The sequence below is a fragment of the Bactrocera oleae genome, chromosome 6, assembly GCF_042242935.1.
Source record: "Bactrocera oleae isolate idBacOlea1 chromosome 6, idBacOlea1, whole genome shotgun sequence".
Taxonomy (NCBI): Eukaryota; Metazoa; Arthropoda; class Insecta; order Diptera; family Tephritidae; genus Bactrocera; species Bactrocera oleae.
Window position 1 is genome coordinate 49,052,024 of NC_091540.1, and position 23,741 is coordinate 49,075,764.

General features: G+C 33.2%; 1 protein-coding gene across 2 annotated transcripts in view; it reads right to left on the minus strand.

Annotated features, from left to right (window-relative positions):
• The window catches only part of Rh7 (Rhodopsin 7), a 76,047-nt gene that overhangs the window by 51,448 nt on the left and 858 nt on the right, over positions 1 to 23,741 (minus strand). The window contains exon 1 of one of the 2 annotated variants that reach the window (XM_036363054.2): positions 20,205 to 20,919. The exons of the other annotated variant lie outside the window; for it this stretch is intronic. The gene's annotated coding sequence lies outside the window, so the exon portion shown is untranslated. Of the gene's footprint in view, positions 1 to 20,204; positions 20,920 to 23,741 lie in introns of those variants that run through there. 2 annotated transcript variants of the gene reach the window in all.

Here is a 23,741-nt window from a genome sequence, read left to right on the forward strand (position 1 = left end):
TGTGTTATACGGGAAGTAGACGTGGTTGTTGTTCAATTTCGCTCATTTTCGCACTGTCACATAGGAATAGTGGTATATTGTCACCTACCGAACTAGTATGGTACTCGTCTGTACATAACTTGATCGAAATCCCGCCTGCACATCCATTCAAAATCATTTTGAACCTCAACATATCCTTTTACTTTACAATATTTTACCTAACTAACAAGAAAATATTATCACAATATTGCTTTTTAGTCGAAACATTTCTGGTCCAAACAGGTAGACATCGACCCTTAAATGTTGTAAGTCCCTTATACCTGAACAAAATCTGGTCCGCAGTGAAGTGAATGAAAAGAGAAAACTTTGCTTAATATAATATGATTCAATATTATATCAATATTCAATTATATATATGTGCAAACATCTTCTCGCAGCACTCAACATACATACACCCTTATGACCATCTCAACAGCAGTTTGCCCAGTGAAGCGGGGAATGATTTTCAATCGATAAGAGTCTCACAAACCCCACCCAAAGCCAATCTTTAAAATTCATCAGATGTTCTCTGCAGGATTCCTTTTGTTAAAGTAGATTTTGTCAGCTTTGAAACAAGGTCTTCAACTACAGTACATGTACCCATTGCCAATATGTTATTGTCTTACAGTTTACAAATTTTAGGTCGTATAGAACTTCTCAAATTCTTTGTGCAAGGATATGTGTATGACGTCTGAAATATTTTTGTAGTAGCAAACACCCCTATTGAGCAAACTTGCATCTTTTAAAGTTATTGACATGTCACGTGATTATTTTTGTCGCTGTACGCTTTCCACTTCAGTTGACAATACAAACAATAAGTTTATTGAAGTTAATGAATTTTGTAAGTTGCGGAAATGAAAACTTCAAAAGCTTACCAATAGACCTAACTTTGGCATATATTGTAGATGGAGATTTATCAGTAGCATGTCATCTACCTAAATATTCTACATTATTTGCTCATATAAATTTTATATTAGTTTTGTTTACGTCACATTTCGTTGTTACCGCATCAAATAATTAATTATGTTTAATTTTCTATGCACATGATAAATGAAATAAATTCAGAGAACTTAACATAAAATTATACTTACTCTTAACACAACTAAATAGCACATCGAAAGGTGAGCTTTAATAAATGGATATTCCAATTGCCATAATAACCATTGAATGTACATATGTATCTCAAAGATACACCCAAAGGGAAACGTCGGAGACCCTCTAAAGTATTTATGGTATATGTATAAACGATCAGCGTGACGAGTAATTGCAAAACTTTTGATATATCGATCTAAAATACTATATATCTATCTATATAGACACTTTTAATACTAGTTTGAAGGCACTTTATGCAAAAAGTATTATATGTATATCATGTATGACTCAATTAATTAATTTCTTTAGAATACTTTACTAATTTTGGAACCGCAAAGCTATAAATAAAAAATTTCTACATAATTTGTATAACAAAACGGTTAAACGAGCTATAGACCATTTTCTTAAGTAAGTTTAATATTGAATTTTTCGTGATATATCTTATGAAAAGTCGGGTATATTTTTTTTGAGTTAATAAGTCGCTTGGTCATTAGATTTATTGTTGTGTACCGGGCAAGCTAAGATCAACTTTGCCAATTTTTTGGCAAATAATAATGTTTCCTAATAGAGCCATCTAAGCACAAAATTGCTGGAAGTGCTGGTTTTCGACCCCTAATGCCATGGAAATCATGAAAATGGAATATAGTCGATAATAACCATGCGCTCATATAACGGTATGGTATTGTTAAAAACTTATTAACGTTAGATGTTATATATATTACTCTCAATTTCAGATTAGTTCTTATATATGAAGTGGGTAAGGCACTTATCACTTTTGCTGGCAATTTCTGTCGCATACATTACGATTTCAACTAAATTCTCATAAAATATTTCTAATAAGAATTTTAAATGGACCATCGAGAGTTTATATAAATTGATCAGACTTTTCACATTTATGTGCTATATACTTTGGCAGAATAGCACGCGAGCGGTTATTCCAGAAAAAAATTCCAAAATCGTGTCAATTCGTTTCCAAAAGTCGTTTTTTGTCCAAACATTCAGAACACTATCTAGGCGCTCTTGCAGCCAAAATAGTTTACTGTTAGATGCCGTTTATATGACGAAGGCACTGTTGATTCTTACTTTTGTTTTTCAAACTAAAGATTGCATTTGTTTGACCCCTAAATATAATAATTAAAGATAAAATTATAATTGCAATATAATAGTAGACTCGTAAGTTACGAAAAGCTAGGAGCTAGACTACTAATAAGACAACTTCGATTGAATGATTTCTTCGAAAACTGCACCATTGCCTTAAACAATAATTCAAGCCAAGTTTCTTGAAGATATCTCGTCAATTGAAAAATCTTTCTATGAAAGCAATTGATTCCGTTCGTTCAGTTTGTATGGCAGCTATTTGCTGCATTGGTCTGATATCGGTGATTCCGACAAATGAACAGCTTCTTGTGAAGAAATGGAAATATGCAAAATTTCAGATCGATATCTCGAAAACTGTAGTTCACGTATATACAGACAGATGGACGTGGCTAAATCGACTCCGCTTGTCATGCTGATCATTTATGGTATATAATATATAATTTGTAGGGGCCTCCGACGTTTCCTTCTGGTTGTTACAAACTTCGTGGCAAACCGTGTTCAGAGTATAAAAAAAATTAAAGTTTAATACTTCAACTAAACACACCATAGCTTTGCTTTCATTGTTTCTTAGCTTAGCTACAAAATATATCACAAATTCGATTACCTGCTGTGATGCCCGCAATGAAATAGAGTAAATGGATAAATTCATTTAACATGTCTATAGGCTTACAATTTGTTTGACAATTGTTTTTTTGTTTTTTTTGTGCGTTATGTGGAAATGTGGAATGAATTGTCTCCCATAATTGGTATATATTTCGTTGTCTTAATAGCTTTTTATACCCTGAACAGGATATAATAAGTTTGCCACGCAGTTTGTAACACCCAGAAGGAAACGTCGGAGACCCTATAAAATATATGTTTACATATTTAAATAATCAGCGTGACGAGCTGAGTTAATTTAGCCATGTCTGTCTGTCCATCTGTTTATATATACGCGAATTAGTCTCTCAGTTTTTGAGATATGGCTCTGAAATTTTGCACGCGTACCTTATTGGGATAGCTGCTCATATGCCGGAACTGCCGATATCGGACCACTATAGCGTTTAGCTGCCATAAAAACTGAACAATGGAATCAAATTCTTCTAAGAAATTTTTTGTTTTTGTGAAGGGTATTAAAGCTTAAAGTTTGCGTTTTTTCTTGTTTTACCATCGTTCATTACCCACACCGTGAACTCTAGTAATACAGAATGAATGAATACATACATACTTGTGTATACCCAATTATTAAATACTCCCTACATATTGCAGCATTTAGCTGTGGGTGTATTTGCCAATTAGTCTATTGCCGAAAGCATGTCTCCATTGAAGTGTAATAGCTTTGGTGGATATGAAAATGTTTAATTGTTTGCCAAAGTTGTGGGCGCAAATCTGCGCTTACGCGCTTAGTTGCCCGCATATAATTGTGTACTATCAAATAATGTTTTGCAAGTAATACGATTACTCCTCTTTGTAATTGCAGAGTTAATAACGCTGTTCATAAGAGGTATTACACTTTTCTAATAAAACAATTTTTTTTTTTAGTTTTCGGAAAGAGCAAAGCAGTTTGCTTTTCTCAAATTCTTAGATATTAATTGACAATTCAATGGGTTTATAGAAATTTTAGAGCTGTCCACTTTTCATTAACTAAATTTTGCGTTTTAATCAATAACAATGCTTTTATTTAAATAAAGCCACTTCAAAAACATAAAACTAGCTCTTTTGTGGGAAGTTCTTTGATAAAATGTAACCGTTAACGACAGCTGAAAGGACATTCTAAAGGCAAAATTAAATAAAATGTTTCGCATAATTTCTGTCAAAATCATTACAGTTGAACGTTCATTTTACTATTTGCTTGGATTTTCTAAAAGGCTTATAAATAGAGAGTATTCTAAAAATTAAATCATTAAACTCACTAATTAAGAAACAATTTTCGACTTGAATCAGTAAGGATTTTAGTTGTCTTCGATTGAAGAGAACGTAAAGGCGAATCGAATAAACCACTGGCATAATTTAAACAGACTTAACATGCATAAAAGAGACAAAGATATGGTAGCAAGCGGGTTACCTGTTCACTGTGGTATACTGTTTAGCATTATATTGCATGTAAAATTTTCGTCTCTGCTTTGAAAAATAAGTTTTCGTTCTTAAACTTATCCAAAAGTTCAAGCTAAGAAATGGCAAGTTGAAATTTGCTATTATACCATATATTTAGCACATACAGTTTGATTTATCTAAGTCTTTTATTGACTTTCTTCCATTTTCTGTAATGTGCGTCTTACTATCTTCTGAAAAATAAATGAGTTTTAAGTTTTAATACTACTTGGAAGAAGCTTTTAACACCAAAAACATACTCTGCGAAGGTTAAATTAACTTTGTAATAATAATATGAAGCTAATTTTCAATCACTCAATCTTTAGTATATATCGGTTTCGTCCAGCTTTCTCACCTTTTTAACTGTTTGTGGAGATGTTTTTGGAGTTTATCCTCAACAAATTGGTTAATATAACACAGGTGGTTTCTTAGATACATAATATGTACATACATTAAATTTCTGTCTGTCTATATACGATCTAATCCCTGAGTTTTTTGGATATCGTTGGGACTACTATCGTATGACAGCTATATACAAACTGATCGATCAACCTCAAGCCCCTGTATGGCAAACTTTTTTATTTGACAAGGTATCTTCAGGAAAGTTGGCGAAGAGTTTTGTTCAATGCAGTGCTACAATATACGATTAAATCTTTCAGATCGGACAGTTATACCATGTATCTGCCATACAAACTGATCGATCATATTCAAATCGTATCTAATCTTACGTTGGAAAAAAGGGGGGGTCTCGGCAAATATCACGCAATTTTTTTTTCAAATGGAAACAAACAAAAATTATACTATTTTGGTACATTTAATCCAGATTCTACATGCTTAAGAGTTAATCTTAAGCGTAATCGTAATACGATTAAGATCATTCACTAATTCCTTCGAAAGAAAATAATTTCATTCATAATCAAAAATTCCAAAATCGTGTCAATTCGTTTCCAAAAGTCGTTTTTTGTCCAAACATTCAGAACACTATCTAGGCGCTCTTGCAGCCAAAATAGTTTACTGTTAGATGCCGTTTATATGACGAAGGCACTGTTGATTCTTACTTTTGTTTTTCAAACTAAAGATTGCATTTGTTTGACCCCTAAATATAATAATTAAAGATAAAATTATAATTGCAATATAATAGTAGACTCGTAAGTTACGAAAAGCTAGGAGCTAGACTACTAATAAGACAACTTCGATTGAATGATTTCTTCGAAAACTGCACCATTGCCTTAAACAATAATTCAAGCCAAGTTTCTTGAAGATATCTCGTCAATTGAAAAATCTTTCTATGAAAGCAATTGATTCCGTTCGTTCAGTTTGTATGGCAGCTATTTGCTGCATTGGTCTGATATCGGTGATTCCGACAAATGAACAGCTTCTTGTGAAGAAATGGAAATATGCAAAATTTCAGATCGATATCTCGAAAACTGTAGTTCACGTATATACAGACAGATGGACGTGGCTAAATCGACTCCGCTTGTCATGCTGATCATTTATGGTATATAATATATAATTTGTAGGGGCCTCCGACGTTTCCTTCTGGTTGTTACAAACTTCGTGGCAAACCGTGTTCAGAGTATAAAAAAAATTAAAGTTTAATACTTCAACTAAACACACCATAGCTTTGCTTTCATTGTTTCTTAGCTTAGCTACAAAATATATCACAAATTCGATTACCTGCTGTGATGCCCGCAATGAAATAGAGTAAATGGATAAATTCATTTAACATGTCTATAGGCTTACAATTTGTTTGACAATTGTTTTTTTGTTTTTTTTGTGCGTTATGTGGAAATGTGGAATGAATTGTCTCCCATAATTGGTATATATTTCGTTGTCTTAATAGCTTTTTATACCCTGAACAGGATATAATAAGTTTGCCACGCAGTTTGTAACACCCAGAAGGAAACGTCGGAGACCCTATAAAATATATGTTTACATATTTAAATAATCAGCGTGACGAGCTGAGTTAATTTAGCCATGTCTGTCTGTCCATCTGTTTATATATACGCGAATTAGTCTCTCAGTTTTTGAGATATGGCTCTGAAATTTTGCACGCGTACCTTATTGGGATAGCTGCTCATATGCCGGAACTGCCGATATCGGACCACTATTGCGTTTAGCTGCCATAAAAACTGAACAATGGAATCAAATTCTTCTAAGAAATTTTTTGTTTTTGTGAAGGGTATTAAAGCTTAAAGTTTGCGTTTTTTCTTGTTTTACCATCGTTCATTACCCACACCGTGAACTCTAGTAATACAGAATGAATGAATACATACATACTTGTGTATACCCAATTATTAAATACTCCCTACATATTGCAGCATTTAGCTGTGGGTGTATTTGCCAATTAGTCTATTGCCGAAAGCATGTCTCCATTGAAGTGTAATAGCTTTGGTGGATATGAAAATGTTTAATTGTTTGCCAAAGTTGTGGGCGCAAATCTGCGCTTACGCGCTTAGTTGCCCGCATATAATTGTGTACTATCAAATAATGTTTTGCAAGTAATACGATTACTCCTCTTTGTAATTGCAGAGTTAATAACGCTGTTCATAAGAGGTATTACACTTTTCTAATAAAACAATTTTTTTTTTTAGTTTTCGGAAAGAGCAAAGCAGTTTGCTTTTCTCAAATTCTTAGATATTAATTGACAATTCAATGGGTTTATAGAAATTTTAGAGCTGTCCACTTTTCATTAACTAAATTTTGCGTTTTAATCAATAACAATGCTTTTATTTAAATAAAGCCACTTCAAAAACATAAAACTAGCTCTTTTGTGGGAAGTTCTTTGATAAAATGTAACCGTTAACGACAGCTGAAAGGACATTCTAAAGGCAAAATTAAATAAAATGTTTCGCATAATTTCTGTCAAAATCATTACAGTTGAACGTTCATTTTACTATTTGCTTGGATTTTCTAAAAGGCTTATAAATAGAGAGTATTCTAAAAATTAAATCATTAAACTCACTAATTAAGAAACAATTTTCGACTTGAATCAGTAAGGATTTTAGTTGTCTTCGATTGAAGAGAACGTAAAGGCGAATCGAATAAACCACTGGCATAATTTAAACAGACTTAACATGCATAAAAGAGACAAAGATATGGTAGCAAGCGGGTTACCTGTTCACTGTGGTATACTGTTTAGCATTATATTGCATGTAAAATTTTCGTCTCTGCTTTGAAAAATAAGTTTTCGTTCTTAAACTTATCCAAAAGTTCAAGCTAAGAAATGGCAAGTTGAAATTTGCTATTATACCATATATTTAGCACATACAGTTTGATTTATCTAAGTCTTTTATTGACTTTCTTCCATTTTCTGTAATGTGCGTCTTACTATCTTCTGAAAAATAAATGAGTTTTAAGTTTTAATACTACTTGGAAGAAGCTTTTAACACCAAAAACATACTCTGCGAAGGTTAAATTAACTTTGTAATAATAATATGAAGCTAATTTTCAATCACTCAATCTTTAGTATATATCGGTTTCGTCCAGCTTTCTCACCTTTTTAACTGTTTGTGGAGATGTTTTTGGAGTTTATCCTCAACAAATTGGTTAATATAACACAGGTGGTTTCTTAGATACATAATATGTACACACATTAAATTTCTGTCTGTCTATATACGATCTAATCCCTGAGTTTTTTGGATATCGTTGGGACTACTATCGTATGACAGCTATATACAAACTGATCGATCAACCTCAAGCCCCTGTATGGCAAACTTTTTTATTTGACAAGGTATCTTCAGGAAAGTTGGCGAAGAGTTTTGTTCAATGCAGTGCTACAATATACGATTAAATCTTTCAGATCGGACAGTTATACCATGTATCTGCCATACAAACTGATCGATCATATTCAAATCGTATCTAATCTTACGTTGGAAAAAAGGGGGGGTCTCGGCAAATATCACGCAATTTTTTTTTCAAATGGAAACAAACAAAAATTATACTATTTTGGTACATTTAATCCAGATTCTACATGCTTAAGAGTTAATCTTAAGCGTAATCGTAATACGATTAAGATCATTCACTAATTCCTTCGAAAGAAAATAATTTCATTCATACCTCGACGTTATACATCTACTGACTGTCAAACCACCATATTTGTTTTATACCAAATAGCTCAATGTAATCTGAATTTGCGGTACAGTGTATTGTCAGCCGAACACGTGTCTCGATGAACGAGAGTGTACGAGCTGAGTGGCAGCGACACTCAGACAGGTTCCAACCTGCTTTTTTCATTCTTGAAAAAGTTTTACTCGACTCAGTACATGCTCTTGCTAATTTAAAATGAGTTAATACATCACATTCAACATGAGATTGAACGGCTTATTAGGGAAGCCATTGAGAGAAAATTTCGGTCTACTTTAACATTTCTTCATAAGGTACGTAAAATATATTTTTTTAAGAAAATACTTTTTTTATTACTTTATTGTTACAATTAATAGCATAAAACTGAAACAGTGAAATTCTTGATAAAATATGCTAAAATCATAACTACAAAATATTAGCGCGGTAAATAAAAGCAGGAAGCAATTTTTTTTTTGTTTTTGCAATAAAATCTTAAGTGAGATTGGGGGATGGGGGAGGCGTTTGAATAAAATCCCACGACATCTCACCAGGGGTCGAGGGAGGTACAGAAAATTAAAAAAAACACATCACGTAATTTATGGGCGTCCTCTTAGTACCTCATCTGATTTTCATTTAAGTGTATACGGAAAATAAACACTGTCACTATTACTGTCATTACTATCAATGACGTGTAGCATGTAATTGGTGTTACTAACATAAATACATACATATATCAATCCTTCTATTGAAAAGCAAATCGCAAGATGTCAAGCTGTCTTATTAATGTTTTGAACTTATATGATCTTAATCTTAAAGTGGTAAGAATTTCTAAGAATGTAAAAGTATTAATTGAGTATACACAGTACCGTTCAACACGAGACACCGTATGTCGTATACATTCACAGTTGATTTGGGTCTTGATTACATTCTAACGACAAGACGAAATTTGATTCATCATTAGCCTTAAATTTCATAAAAGAATAAATATGTATATGCATAGTGTCACATGCTTGTTGCGAGAGTGTAACAATTAAATGAAGGTTACTTTAATCAACAAATTAATTACCTGTTGAAAACCGACGCTTCGTACATACATACATACATAATTTCCATTAATGGTTTATTTGCCATTCCCAAAAAGTTGTTGGAAATTACTTAAAGTACAACACATCTGCAGCCGCAAACGCGTGGTTCAAATCCTGTGGCAATTACGGCTACATTAATTTATTTTTACTGCCAATCAGTTATTCAAAAAATTTGCTGTAACCCAAATAAGTACAATTCGAAGCAAAGCAATTCGCCTGATCAATGAAATGTGGTTGCTTACAGAAACATCGACAAACATATAATATTTACGTGGTCATAGGCAAATTTGAAGTATATATTGCCAAATCTGAGGTGCATGCCAAGGTAAATAGTATGTTTAAGAAATTTTTGGAAGCAATCCACTAATTATACTCTCGCAACCTGTTGCTACAGAGTATAATAGTTTTGTTCACCTAACGGTTGTTTGTATCACCTAAAATTAATCGAGTTAGATATAGGATTATATATATATAAATGATCAGGATGAAGAGACGAGTTGAAATCCGGGTGACTGTCTGTCCGTCCGTCCGTCTGTCCGTCCGTCTGTCCGTCTGTCCGTCCGTCCGTGCAAGCTCTAACTTGAGTAAAAATTGAGATATCTTTATGAAACTTGGTAGACATGTTTCATGGTACCGTGAGACGGTTGGTATTGCAGATGGGCGTAATCGGACCACTGCCACGCCCACAAAACGCCATTAATCAAAAACAAATAACTTGCCATAACTAAGCTCCGCAATAAGATACAAGACTGTTATTTGGTACACAGGATCACATTAGGGAGGGGCCTCTGCAGTTAAAATTTTTTTTTTAAAAGTGGGCGTGGTCCCGCCTCTAATAGGTTTAATGTGCATATCTCCTAAACCGCTAATGCTATAATAACAAAATTCACTGGAAGCAAATGTTTTTAGCACTTCTATTGACGGTGTGAAAATAGTTGAAATCGGGTGGCAACTCCGCCCACTCCCCATATAACGGTACTGTTAAAAACTACTAAAAGCGCGATAAATCAAGCACTAAACACGCCAGAGACATTAAATTTTATCTCTGAGATGGTATAAGATGACTTTATAGGAACCGCGTTCAAAATTAGACAGTGGGCGTGGCACAGCCCACTTTTAAGTGAAAACCCATATCTTGAGATCTGCTTAACCGATTTCAACCAAATTCGGTGCATAACGTTCTTTTCATGTTTCTATGTCATAGTGCGAAAATGGGCGAAATCGGATTACAACCACGCCTATTTTCCATATGACACCATTTTAAATACCACTTGATTCTTTCACTTTCCACTATGCAAATCAAGCAACAATGATTATATCGGCGTAAAACTTTGCGTGAATAATACGTTTAAAGTATGCCACCTTGTGACCAAAAATTTTCTAAATCGAACCAAAACTGTTCAAGCCCCTAAGTACTAAATACGTGGACCCCAGTGCCTATAGTTGACCTTCTACCGAAAATATCAGTCAATCCACAAAGAAATCTCAAACGAGTATACCATTTGACTTTGCGAGAGTATAAAACGTTCGGTTACATCCGAACTTAGCCCTTCCTTACTTGTTTTATTATAAAATAGGTATAAAAATGGATTTTGGTTATAGTTGGTGCGTTAAAAATTTTGGATACGAATTTTTTTATTTCAAATAAATATAAACAATTTTTTGAAGTTATGAATTTTTAAAATGTCCATGCTCGAGAAAAGTATCTTTAAACATATGCGTACGAGTATACGAAAAAAAGTATTTCATTATAAGGGTTAAGGCAAGTTTCCACTCGAATTTATCGATTTTAGGCACAAGGATACACTGTTAGGCTCTGAAGTTCACATTACCGGTATTTGGGGACTTGAATAGTTATGGTCCGATTTTAACAATTTTTAGACCTAAGATCTTATACCGATATTTTAATTATGTCTTGTATAATGGAAAGTGAAAAAAATCAGATGGAATTTAAAATTGTGTTATAGGGTGACTGTCCGATTCCGCTCATTTTTGCACTGTTACATAAAGGAATGGTAAAATAATCTTATGTACCAAATTTGGTTAAAATTGGCGGATAAGGTTCGAAGAATAAATGAGCCACAAGCCCTAAATTTCATAATTAAGATGGTAGCGAAGGACTTTATAGAAGTCGGTGAAAAAATTGGACAATTGGCGTACGCCCATTTTGAGGTGAAATACAATATCTGAAGAACTACTCCACCCAATCATTTCTATCGCAGTGTATGGATGAAATCGGATGCCAATCACGCCTACTTCCCATATTACAAACATCAAAAATCTTTAGAGTATATAAAATAATAATTTCAATGAAGTTATCAGAGTAAAATTTTGAACAAATAGTTCCCTCAAGGTGTTTACCCTTAGGCACCAAATATATGGACACCAGTGCATTGATTTTTTACCGAACATATCGGTCTTTCTGTGAGAATTCTCTAGGAGTATATTTTTGTGATGACAGCATGCTATATACTATATAATTTACTTAGCCCCCATATAAATATTTTCGGACTTGCGGTTGACTTCATACCGCACATATCGGTCAATATGTAATAAATCTTAATGAAATTAAGAAAAAAAAAAATTGTTTTTTCTAATAAGTAACAGGGTGTTTTCTTGCTTGTGATTGTAAATAATGAATGCAATAATTCTTGCTTTTAATTAAATTTAATTAAACAGACAGAAGGTCATGGCTAAATCGACTCAGCTCGTCACACTTATAAGGTCTCCGATGCTTCCTTCCGAGTGTTACGAACTTTGTAGCAAACATAATATACCCTGTCCAGAGTACAATCAAAGACCGCCTACTTTGGAATACCACCGCATATACTAACTAACAGTGCTTTATAGAACATAAGCAGAAAAAAAATTTTGCAATCTCATTCAGGTATGAAATTTTATTGCACGGCAAAATATGAAATGAGAGCGCCTTACCTACTTATGTACATAAATGTACACATTGACATACATATGTATATATGTCAATGAATGTTCAATACAAACCACAAATTCAATATTCATTGCAACCCATTGATCGAACTCTGTGGGAAATGCTGCTTTGTTGTAGCCGTTGTGGGCTCGTTGGTACATCGGCACATCGGTACAGTGGTTGCCGCCATTGGCACACAAATTGATTTTAATTACCATCTCATTACGAGAATGTCGCTGCGGCACTTGCACACCGCCTGCTCAGCATTCAGCACTTATGCCATTTGCACTTTTTCGTATTTGTGCTGCATTATCACATTTCCGTTGCATAATGCACACTTACAATTGCCACCAACACCAACACGAAGCATGCACGGACAAATTATCGCTACCTTCGCTTTCAATTACTATTACCCTGTTCGCTTTCCTTTTTTTTCGCTTTACTTTTTTTTCAGCGTAGCCTTTTTACAAATCACTTTAGCACTTGTGCCTACTTCTATGACGTGTTTATCGCACACTATTAATACTTTCGTGTGTGCTCGTGCGACATTTCATTTTAGTATTTAGAGAAGCTAAGAAAAATCTTAGCAACAAAGTGTGTAACTTGCGATTTTTCTATAGAAATTAGCGATATATCTGGGCATGTCATACACTCATATTAACACACACACACACACACAAGCACAGACATATTTGTATTGACACATGCACATGTTTTTCCAAAATCAACCTTGTTTTACATACAGATATATGGCATGTGTAATGCTCGCAGACTTTCGCTTATGCATTGTGGTTAGACAGGGCGTATGCGGCTGCTCTTCAATAGCAACAACTTTTCATGTGTGCATTGCTCAGCGAGCGCGCTGCTGCAGCGTCACTTGGGGTCCACTGAATAATAGACACATACGCGACTTTTGTTAGCAATGCTTGCTGACAATGCTCAACGTCGAAAAGCGTACTTCAATTTTTGAATTTGCATATTTTATTCATTCTGTGTATATATTTGTTCAGTCACAGCGACACGCACAGTCCCATACATATCTAAATACATACAAACATAAATGTACCTGTGAGTACGCTATAGAAAACTAAAGGTTTGCAAATTTTTCAATATAACTAAATCACTAATATTACATTTTACCGTTCATTTATTCCCTCTCTCTTCGCCCCTTCATCCGCGTAAAACAAACAACAAGTATAAGAAATTCAACACATATCTATAAAGCAGTTAGGATTTGGTAAGACTTAACATAATGTCGTTTGATTCCATAACGTTTCAACATGGTTTGAGAATAATGACGTACACGTACTTGTTTATTTTTGGGGAAAATAATAGAATTTGTAAAGCTATTTCCTAACAAATATTTTATAAACAAAAATTGTGTTTGCTTTTCAAGAAAAGACATCGAAGAAATCAAGAAGCTAAGTAAATTTAGATTTGGGTTAAAAAGAATACAACTGTTTAGTCTTACTTCAGCCAAAACCGGAAGTTGTTAAGTAGTTCGCATAAAATATTGAAACTCACCTAACGGTTGTTTGTATCACCTAAAACTAATCGAGATAGATATGAAGTTATATATGTATATATAAATAGCCAGAATGACAGGACGAGTTGAAAACCGGATGACTGTCTATCCGTCCGTTTGTGCAAGTGATAACTTAAGTAAGAACTGAGATATCTTGAGGAAACTTGATACACATGTACCTTGCCACCCAAGGAGGGTTGGTATTGTTGTTGGTAGCAATCAGAGAAATAATAAGTTTAATGTACATAGCTCCTAAACCATTCAAACTATAATAACCAAATTCGGTCAGGGCGAATGTTTTTAGCATCCCTACCCACTCAAATAAACAGAACCATAAAATACAGAAAATACAGAAAAAATGAAATTTTATCCCCAATATGGTAAGAGAGGGCTTAATAAGATGTCAAATCGGTGTTAAGTTTGGAGGATGAGCGTAGCACCACCTACATTTAGATGAAAATACCAAATTCGGTATATCACATAACCCTGACATTCCTATGTTATGACCCAAAACTGTCCAAATCGGATTACAACTTTTCAAGTAGTCCGATCTAAACAATTTCTTCTAATATAATATCATTGCTTTGAGTTATATTATTCATGCCAAATTTCGTGACGATGCCTTGTCAAATAAACAAGTTTTCAGTACAAGGATTTGATGAGAAAATGAGGTGTGTAAAATTTCAGTACGATATCCCAAAAACTGAGAGACATGGTTAACGCAGCTCGTCACGCTCATCATTTATGTATTATACTTGTATATAGTTTCCAAATGGGTATTACAAGCTTCGCGGCGTGTGTTAACACAGTTTGGATGTAAAATGTTCAATTAAAATGCCAATGAAAAATACTAGTTCTAACCAATTTTTTCCTACAAGGCATGTACGAGCGTATGAATCTGTTAAAATCATCTTATCAGTACATGTGTACTGAGGCAGCGTATAACCAACGAAATGCAAGCAGTCATGTTGTTTTTTGAAAGTAAATATAACCGAAGTGCAAGCCAAAACTTTAGGTAAACCACTATCTCGCTAAAGAAGGACTTTTACTTGTAGTTGTTCTTTGGACTCCTTTCTTTCTTTCAATAAAAAATGAAACAGCGCAAAGTCAGAAGAAACTGATCTATCATCCATAAGCATTTTAACTGCCGCTTGCAACCTAACGGAAATGTCAATGTCCGAGACTAGCTAACTTAATCGTAATATGTTAAATCGAATTACGACTTGAACTGGCTAACGGCGGCTCGTAATTCAATATGGCAAGTTATCAGATTATTACTGGAAGAAATAGGTGTTTTTATGAGATATTCTCAGAAATTTCGCTCATATATTTATAACTAGCAACTACACATACAATGTTTCAAAAGACGACGTATTGAGGAATTAAGAAAATGTATCTCATTTTAACCATTAATAGCACTCAATTTAGCGTACAATGCAATAGACAATAATTTCATGCCAAAGTCAATGTGCATAAGTGAGAAAACAGAAAACCACTGTGGTTAGTATCAAAAGAAAAATTGTAGGAAAAATGCTGACAAAAGTGTTCGATAAAAAAGGTGTTACCTAAAAGATAATAACTAAAATAAAAACAACAAATTGCTTTGAAAGAGAATTCAGTGTTTGTATGCATATAGATATATTACGAAATAATTTTGTTTTTAATATACTTCCTTAGCCAATAAAGTGACAAGTTCCTCATCTTCCTACCAATGTGAGTTAAATATATACTGTGATCGTTAGTTACATTTATAGCCCTTATAAAATATGTCAAATTAGTATTTTCTCCTCCTGAAATATTTAAAAAGTAAAATTCCACTAAAAAAAATGTTTAGTCCATCTATCGGCGCTAACAAAGATATAGAGTGTCGTTTTAGAAGCGCAAAATTTGCAACAAGCATAGATATCAAACCAGCTGTCATAGTATATACAAGAGTTTGACGTTTGACATCCACATAATTTAGCAAAACAACATGCAGGGGCTTACACCGGAAAAAATAACTTCAAAATCCAATTAAATTGTAGAACATCAGTAGTCGGCATATTGTGGCGAGCTAAGAGGCTATTGGGTTTAAATTCCCAGCATGGTTCTCATAAGGGGCAGTCATGGCCTACCATCTGCCAAATTTCTATTTAACGAGCGAATTGCAATAATATTGAGCTCTTCATTCAATTTCCTGTGATTTATTTTAATCAAACTTTTGCACTCAAAAAACACCCTATATATAGTTGGTAAACCACTCTCGACTTTATGGTTTATAATTTATGACATTTTTGCAGTTAACTCGTTGTGCTAGTTCGGAAGCAACAGCAAACAAGCGGCTGCAAAATGCAGGGAATAACGGCAACTTGTATGCATTTTTATTGTCTTCTTGTTTGTCTGCTTCACTTGGATTTTACTCAAGTATTTACATTTAGGTTTGCATGAATTTTAATTCTACTCACTCGATGAAGGCGCCTGACTTTCACAATTGTTTATGAATTTCACATATTTTTAGCACCACACGTATATTTGTTTGTGTATTGATCTTAAAGAAATTTTATTACATTACAGAATGTAATATTTTGCAGCATAAATAATTTTGAAATTAAATTCTTTGCATGATTATTATTTCTTATTCATTACGTAACAATGAATAATTATTTGAAAATTTTTGAAACTATGGCTATGTAATTTTGATTTTATTATTTTTTAATAAATATATAACATCATTAATAAATAATTTGTATGAGAAAGAAAGGATGCAGACATAAATTGTCGTTGTCTTATTTTTAATTTAATTAACTACTTATTTTACTTGCTTACTTCTTACATCTATATGTACTCGTACATATATATAAAATAAAGTCGTGTTAGTTACACTATTTGCAACTCAAGAACGGCTGAACCAATTTGACTGAAAATTGGTAGGGAGGTAGCTTAGGATACTTTTTTATTTTTCTTTATTAAAAGTCAAAACATGTAAGTATCATTTTAATATTTTATTACTTTAAAACAATAAAATAGCAGCACACGGTTACCGCCAGAGTACAGTAATTTTGGTATACATATATGGATCATACTGATTTTTGTTACGGTTTTTTCTTGGACATATCATGTGGAACCGGCAAAATATTTATAATATCACAACAGAAAACAGCATTGGCAGTTGCATCGCCAGGCATTGCGGCAAATCAAAAAGATGACAGGAAATATAATTGAAGCAATCACTATGACCGAAAAATTTAATGGAGATATGGTCCTGTTGCCACGTATTCCTACAGTTCCCCATTGCAGAATGAGAAAACCATCGAATCTATTTGAGCTCAGCAAAGAATAATATTCAACTAAAAATATAATTGTTACAAATTAAGAATGATCTACTTTAACTACCTCATTAATTATCTTAAATCCCGAATGAACTCAAAAACGAGTCAACTGATATTCAAGAAAGTTGGCATATATATGTAATTTGGTCCAACTTAAATGATAGGATAGTTATTATTTAAATGAATGGCCTCAGTAATTAGTAATTAATAATAAACTTATCATCAACGTTGATTGTTGTTATATATGTATAAAAGAGAAAGTTTGTACATACGTATGCTGCTAATAAACTCCGAAACGGCTGAACCGATTTCAATTAAATTTTTCGGAGGAGCTTCCGGTTGGCCAGCGAGGGCCTGTAAGGTTTGGTGGCGATCGGAAAAAAAAATTATTTTTGAATGTCAATGACATTTTCTTTTACTGCTGATATGTTATTGTTTTTATTACACAATTCTGTTGACACGTCGTGTATATTTATGTTATTTAATTAAACATATTGGAATATAATGAAGTATTATATAATGAATGATATTGAAGTATAAACAATTTGACCATGTAATTTAACTAAAATTATCGCGAAGAGTGAGTAATTAATTAGCAGTATTTTTCCAGACAAACAAAATATAATAATTACTTATATCAAAACTGGCTGTGTCATCGGGCTATATTGACAGCAAAAAATGCTGAAATTAATATCGATAATAATAATTTCACTATCTTAAACAGCTTACTCAAATATAATTTAATTATACCTTAGCCACAGCAAGGTGTGGCCTGGGTCTTCTTGTATATACATATATATGTTTATTATAAAGATGTTGATCTTATGTTGATTTGTGCTTAATAGCAACTCATAGAAAAATTGTATCAAACATTTACATATTTTGATGTCCTGTTTTAATACAGAAAAATCTTGAAAAATCTTTTTATGCCGCCTATAACGTTTTCGTCTTTGTTTATAAATACCATTTCACAGTATTGAATAGTTTATAATGATATAATTTAAGGGGTGCCTAGTGTGAAAATTATAGAAATTTTTACCTTTAGAAATAACATACTAAAATTTAAAATTTATATCTCAAATAGTTTTTGAGTTTCAGCCATTTAAAGAGTACCCGCTCAGTTTAGTCCGGTCCACTAGTTAATTTTTAAACGCAGTAGAAAATAGCTCTATCCATACATTATGTAATCCAATTTTTATTGCGAAATGTCAAAATCTAATTGAAATGAATTGCACATGAAAAATAAATGCAACCAAATATACGTACTCTCAATCTGAACAAAAATATTATTTTAAACATTTTGTGGGCAAAATAATAAATTCAAAAGAAAAGTAAGGTGTACCCGATTTATTAATCAGAAATCGTAGTCAGTGAACATTTGACATTTTTTGGAAAAAAACATACATATTTTATTTGTTCCAGGACAGCGCAAAACGAGTTTTATTAATGCAATTTAATTACGTTATTTTATTTTATTTGATTGGCAGTTTACGTTAGACATGTATAGACATAAATTTATATATATATATATATATATATATACATATGTAATAATTAACTTAAATTACAAAAATGAATTTGCTTTAGACTGTAAGTAGCACATACAAAAAAAAAGAGTGTTGAGTGGATGAAATACGAAAAAGTAAATTTAATTAAAAGCATTTAATTATAACAAGTAAGGAAAGGTTAAGATCGGGTGTAACCAAACATTTTATACTCTCGCAACTTGCAAGGATCAAATTCAACAATCATTTTTTGACGAAGTCGTGATGGGATTACTATCAAATTTGATATCATTTTAACTTATATTAAAGGCCATGTACCCATTTCGGTTTATTATTATATTTTACAAGTGGACATGGCCTTTTAATATAAACACTGATTTTATTATTTTCACTTTCATTGCTGAGTGCTACAATAATGATGATATGTGGCTCTAATCACATGGCGGTCGAACTTACCATATTTTCAAAGAAAACTGAAAGTGAACTGATATACATAGCTAGAAAAATGGTATTTTTCATTCACTTGCATAGAAAAAACCAAACAACAACAAATTGTGCATGTTATATATAAATTGGAGAAGCAAATTTTTTAAAAGACAGAAACGAAGAAAAGGTTTTTTGACTTGCAATCCTAGTATTCACTAAAAACATAGCTCATATGCTATAATAAATATTGATGTTTATCTGCAAACCTCTTTTCGAAATTCGAAGGCACATATTTCGATTTTGGAAGCTAGCCTCGAAAAACGGTGAATTACTATTTTAACTACAAGCATAACTCAGTTTATCGAATTTTTTTTTTTACTTAATACGCAGAAAAAAGTTATAAATTGGATATTCGAAGTGTATTATTGTTAATGGTCGAACTCAACTATTAGTAATTTGACACTCATTTGCAACTAAAAAACAAAGAACACAAGTTACTCATACGCCATAGCACACATATTTTGAAATTACCCATGCAAATCGCTGGAGATACTTTACTAAAAGATTTAATTTTTTTTGTAGCATTCCAGTCCATAATTTACACACTTCTATTAAGCTAACCCTCCCGCCCCACTTGACGATCTCTGCTAGCTGCAGATTACACCGCCACGTGAATGCAAGTTACTTATACGCCATGGCAGTTAAACTAATTATTCGAACAAAGCATTAAAGTAAAATGTATTCTTTCCTGTCGTTGCCAAGTTATTTGACAGACATTTGGACGTTTGCTTTCCAGCTATTTCCGGAGTAGGAAAACAAAATTAGGGGCGCTTTTGGTAGGTTGGAGTTTTAACAGCAAAAATATTTCTTTCTGGTACGCTATTTCTCATAAAAAATCATTCAATTCATTTTGCATAGCTCTTCACTTAAATAGGCTTCGAATCTCCTACTAAAATTTTCAACTTTGATTTCTGTTACAAAATTCACTTTGAAAACTCATAACGTCGCCGCTACCACATTTTTTAAGCACAGAAAATAAAATATTCCTACAATAAAATGCACAATTCTATGCATACACTTTACCATATTTCACGCTAAAAACATGCAAATGGCATTTTAAAGGCAGCACAATGCAATCGAAGCGCAACCTGTGCCAAAGTTAAGCCTTCACACCAACACAATGCCATTCTCCAGGCGGCACTGCAGTTGGAGGCGTTGCTTCAAGCGCATCGAACGAATTACACAAACACTTTTCTGTAAACTTATACATATCACAAATATGCAAATGTGTGTGTGTGCCTGATTTGCTCACTTATTTACATTGTCAAAGAAAGGCGCGCATTCGAGACGTGCAGTTCACTAATCGACAGCGCGACGCCAAACGCAAAGAGACCGACAACGCAATGACTCGCCAAAATTATTAAGCTTCTACGCACAAGCCACTCACGACAAAAACTTACACTTGCAACGGATAGAAGTGCGAAAAAAATTCCAGTAATCAGCAACAATTTATTGTCGATTAGAAGCGGCGTACGCGTGTATCTGCATGAGGAACGGCTAATCGCGTTTTGGCTGCCAACAGCTGGCGCTGAATGCATCTGCATCCGTCAGTGGTCCGTGGCGAACTGAGTCCACAGCAACCAGCGTTGGCAGTTTTATCAATGAGCGCGGATTGCCGCCAACGAAGCTGACTGACTGATGCGCCGGAAATGCACACATACACACCCACACGCACAATCGCTTACCACATGTGTTTGTTGTTGTTGTATTGGTAGCATTAACGTCATCATGCTCTGCTTACTTCACAAAACTCATTATGATGTTTACAACAACGCACAGCACACACACACACACACACAACAATTGTAGGATACTCATGTGTTTGTTAAGATGCTACCATCATATGCTTGAACAAACGCTCTCTGTCATCACTTCATTCATTGTTATCATAGATGTAATGGAATTTGGCGCACTGAGCACAATGTTGCAAAAGAGAGCGCAAAATACAATGTTGCCAATTTGTTTCGAAAATTCGTACACCAGTTCCAAAATCTGGTAAGCTAAGTTCTTTGTTTTTGAATATAAATCGTCGTTAGATTCCATAACATACGTTTGCTTTTTGAAAATTTTTTCCATGCCTACAGAATTGGTGTACAAATTTAAACAAGAACTTTTGAGATATACATTTTATTTGAGAGGCCTGATGAAACTAATAATAAAGGAACACAATATTTTAAGTAATCATTTTGAAGAGTTTTTAACGGGTTATAACAGCTTGAAATTTTAACCCTATTAAATGTACATGTAAAAGATCAGCATGACGAGCTGAGCCCGCCCGTCTGTCAGTATATACGCGAACTGGTCTCTCAGTTTTTAAGATATCGGTCCGAAATTTTCCCACGTTCTTTTCTCTCTAAGAAGCTGCTCCTTTGTCGGAACCGAAATAACTTATAATATTTATAATAACCAATTAAAATTCATTGTCAGGGTAGAGGCATACAGATAGGGGTTGAAGGAAGAGTCAACATTTTTATTTTTAACAAAATGGAGGTTTTCCAAAAAAACAGTTTATTTTCTGAAAAATTTTAAATACATTGCAGAGTGGCTTAAAAAAATCGAAATTGTAATAAAATCATATTATCTGACGAATATGTTTAAGAAGATTGTGTGACATTTTCAAGTCGATCCGTCCAGCCGTTTCGTAGAACGGATCTGAAAACAGCGTTTCGCGAAAAACGCGTTTAAGATTTGGGAGCCGATTACACTAAATTAAATAATTCTCACCAATATCGTCAAAGCTATCAGCTACCAAGCGAAAATTTTATATCGATCATATTCTTGAACTTACTATGGTGGATGCCAAAGTCAGCAATGCTTTAATTGTGACCTCATCTGCAAAGTATTAGATAGGCCAAGCCTAAGCTACTTCCCGGTGTCATTTAATTTGTATTAGTTTCAATTGGCGAACCCTCTGAAGAAGCTGATTAGTCAAAAAATAGGGACGGCAACATACACGAAATAACTCACGGGTCGCAAGTAGGACCTGTTTAACAGCTTACTTTTGAGCTCAGATCCTCTGATAACTGCCCAAAGAAAATTATAATACCTTGCAAACAACAAGTCGATTCTATTAAAATCAATTCATGAGTTATTTTAATAATATTAGAACTTATTTTTATATTTATTTACATCAACTATTTTGAATAAGCTTAAATTCGTTATCATTACAATTATTTCTCCAACATTTTGTTATTTTAATTAAATAATAAATAAAAGCAAAGCGAAATATTTTGAGTTTTTTACAAAATATTTTTTCAATGGGCGAAAGTCGGTGTGGGTAGTCGGATGGGAGTTTGGAGGTTTGGATTGCATATTATTTTTTATTAGTTATTATAATTATATAAAACTAAGAAAAAAATTTAACTTCGATATATGTTAGGCATTAGAAGTATTTATGGAAGCTGCTCATTCAAAATCAAGTTCTTGTATGGAAGCCTTTGTATTTGTGAAAGGTATTATAGCTTCGGTACAACCAAAGTTATCGATTTTTCTTGTTTAAGCTATTTTTATAATAATTTATTCGTGTTAAAAGTTGGAAAAAAATAGCAGACTTAGAGGTATGTGATAATAGACAGGAAAGAACCAACCATAACTTATCCAAAACTTTTTAATTTTGTTTTTTGCCATTTTTTACCTTCTGAATATTATTAACCATAAGAAATTACTTATGAAAAATATCAAAATGGTTAGTGTTATTTTTCAGTTAATTAAAACAAACTAAAATTGCGCAAATTGCTCCTTACTTTATAAAAAAAACTTTAGAAAGTTTATAAAACTATGTGGTTTATGGAGATTTGAAAAAGCTTAAGCACAATTTCTCAACTTTTTGTTAATATTATATTCTTACAAACTAAAGATGCATGCACCTTCATCAAATGATGTTCTGTAGAATTATGTTATTCGTAATCACTAAATGAATTTAACAACTTTGGTTAGATATATTGTGGCATACGGTGGTTATGTGGAGTGGGTGTGTGGATTTTCAAATCCAGTGAAATAAGTTGGAATTAGATCAAAAACGTGTTTTTGCTTCAGTGCATTTCCGTTGTATTTCTGGTTTAAATCTTCTTTCCAACGGAATTCTTATAGTATATTTATAAGTCTACCCATATTCACTACTCCCACAGAAATGCGGTTTCAAATTAAATGACATAAATCCGTAGGTAAATGTGAGTTAATACGATTAATTATAGCAAGCACTTACTCTTCGGAGAGTATAGACATATGCGTATGTATTTTGTATACATATGTACATTAGGGTGGGTAAACAAAAACCTAAAGTTTTCTTTTCCTTCGCACTCTGAAAAACTTATTGATAGACACATCTCAGAAAAACTCTCCAAGTATGAGCTCTTAATTATAGCGAGAAGGTCCTACGACAAATGGTTTCTATTTTTTTCTTATTATCAGATATCATAAATTGCTTCCTTGAAAAGCAAAAAGAAATGGAACGAAAACTGCCCCTAGGTACTGAATATGTGGACTCTAGTGCCTATAGTTGACTTTTCACCGAAAATATCGGTCAACATAGAACAAGGCGGAAAGATCCACAAAGAAATC